A 2,833-nucleotide genomic window follows, 5' to 3' on the forward strand; every position below is an offset into this window, starting at 1 on the left:
CTACACGCCTGGCTAATTTTTGATTTATTGTAGAGATGAGGTCTCACCAAGTTGTCCAGGTGGGTCTTGAACCCGCAGGCTCAGGCAATCCACTCACCTCAGCCTCCCAAAGCGCGGGATTACAGGCTGAGCCACCAAGCCCGGCTCTCTTCCCCCTTCTTTACAACTCACCGCAGGCTCTCACTCTTCCCCTTATTCTTCAGTGATTTACTGAGCATGTACGAAATACCAAATCCAATCTGTGCCCGGCGCCACATCAGGTCTCTGCTCAGGGTTTTATGGTGGGTACCCAATAACAATGCCAGTCATGCTTCACACACACCCTGTGTGCAGCGTGCTGGGCTGAGGTCTTGTCTCTGCTAACAAGATCAGCTCCCCTATGACTCCTGCACACAGGAAGACAGACAAGAGTCCTTTCTAGAAAAGTGAGTAGGCCTCCCTTTTCCCTTGGCATGTGAGGTCGGGAGGGAGGATGTCAGTTTTCACATGGGGGGGTGAAAGAAGTCAGGCGCCAGTGATAACTCCACACCCGTTTAAGGCCAAGAGATTTATTAAAGCAGCGGCTACAAGGGAAAAGGGAAAGGGTCTGTGGCCACGGGATTGGGGGGAGAGAGAGAGAGACGGGGAGGGGGGGAGAGGGAGGGAGAGAGAGACAGAGAGAAAGAGTAGCGGGGAGAGAGAGAGAGCAAGAGAGAGTTATGCAGGGGGAGGGGTGTATTTATGGGCTTGACAGGGTCTGGCCAGTGTCGTGTTTGGGTTTTATTGGAGGAGACTATGAGGTCGTATTCCTATAGGAAGAAGTTATTCAAGCACAGGTTTAAACTTCGCGTGCATGGGAAAAGCCTGAGCTTAGGGCCTTTGCTGTCTTGGGTGGCAGCGCCATCTTGGGGACGCCCTTCTGACTGTTCTCTGTGCCCTTCAGGGGGGACCAACAGGGCCCTTTAGGAGTGGGATTCTCTGTTGATTTACTACACAGTCAGTGAAACCATTGCTCATGAATCAAACAGCTTCTTTGCAGTGGCAAATACACTTCAAATATAAGAAAGATAAGTGGAAATTAGTCACAACTGAAGACTGTAATACATTCATCTGCAGCAGAATAACCCCCAGAAAATCACTTGCTAGGTTATACAGCAAAATCATGAGCTCAGCCCCAGGGTTGCTACAACCCTGCAGGCACACACAGAGCAGGTTGGTGTCGCGTGCTGACTTCCGAGCAGGCTCTTCGAGGCCCAGCTGTCCTGCCATCTGTAACACTTCCCCCAGAGAGTGGGGACAAGAGAGTTCATCTGAACGTCACATTTGGACCTGGCTATCTAGATAACCACTGCCCCATCCCGTCCATTCTCCACCCCGCCCTACCCTGGTGGTACAAAGAGACTGGCTGCCATCAAAAGGGAGGTGCTCTCTGCTCCCAACTCCCATGTCAAATGTTCTCCCATCCACCTGGTTTCTGCCTGGCATTACTTTCCTTACCATACTGAGTTGATTTGATGGTCTCTTTCCCTTTCACTTCCTTTTCCATTTATTGTTGTTACGACAAACTCCATGTGGTTGTTTGTCTTTACCTTCTGCTATGGACTGAATGCCCATGTTCTCCCACCCCTAAATTCATATGTCGAAATCCTAACTCCTGATGTGATAGTATTTGGAGGTGGGGCCTTTAGGAAGTGATGGGGTAATGGCATTAGATGGGGTAATAAGAGCGGGGACCTCCTGGTGGGATTAGCCCCCATAAAGGGAGGAAGAGCCTAGGCTCTGTGGCTCAGCTGGTAATTCCAGCACTTTGGGAGGCCGAGGCAAGTGGATTGCCTGAGCCCGCAGGTTCGAGACCCACCTGGGCAACTTGGCGAGACCTCGTCTCTACAATAAATAAAAAAAATTAACCAGGCGTGGTAGCATGTGCCTGTAGTTCCGGCTACTTGGAAGATTGAGGTGGAAGGATCACCAGAGCCCAGCAGGTCAAGGCTGCAGTGGCTGGGAGTGTGTCATTGCACTCCAGTCTGGGCAACAGGGTGAGAATCCAACTCAAAAAAATAATAATAATTAACAAATAAATAAATAAAGGGAGAAAGAGACATGAGACTTCTGTATCCTCTCGACTGTGTGAGGATACAAGATGACCACAGCCTTCTGCAAACCAGGATGTGAACCCTCACAAGACACAGGATCTGTTGGCACCTTGATCTTGGGCTTCCCAGCCTCCAGGACCATGAGAAATAAAAGTTGTTTAAGCCACTCTGTCTATGGTATTCTACTATATCAGCCCAAGATGACCAAGGCACTTACAAGGATGGGTAATAGACCCTTCCTGGTGGGGATAGGGTCAAAACCCTATGCTCTGCAGACACGAGTGATCTTTAGACCTACACTTGAAGTGTTACAGCTTGTGATCAGAGTGAGTGTTGCCAGCTGTTCCTCCTCCTTCCTCTGCAGCACCGCATGAGACAAAATTCGCATAAACCACACCTCAGTAGAGGCCACTGCATTCAATCCCTCTCATTGTCTTAAGAGGGATGCTGGCTCCTGGGAATAGGGTTGCCTGATCTAGCAAATAAAAATACAGGATTCCCAGTCAGATGTACATTTCAGATAAACAATGAATAATGTTATAACATAAGTGTGTTCCATGCAATATTTGGCACATATATTAAAATGTTTTTTGTTGAAATTCAGATTGAGAGGTGTTCTGCATTTTTATTTGCTAAATCTGGGACCCATGCCCACTTTAGTCCATTTGATCACTTAGAGGGAGCAATTATGACAGTTTATGCTCATATGCTATCCCTATATGAAGTGATATGATAAATTAATCAATACATAAGAGTGTTAA

Source organism: Carlito syrichta, unplaced genomic scaffold, assembly GCF_000164805.1.
Source record: "Carlito syrichta isolate Samal-C Ts95f unplaced genomic scaffold, Tarsius_syrichta-2.0.1 Scaffold316376, whole genome shotgun sequence".
In the NCBI taxonomy this organism is placed as follows: Eukaryota; Metazoa; Chordata; class Mammalia; order Primates; family Tarsiidae; genus Carlito; species Carlito syrichta.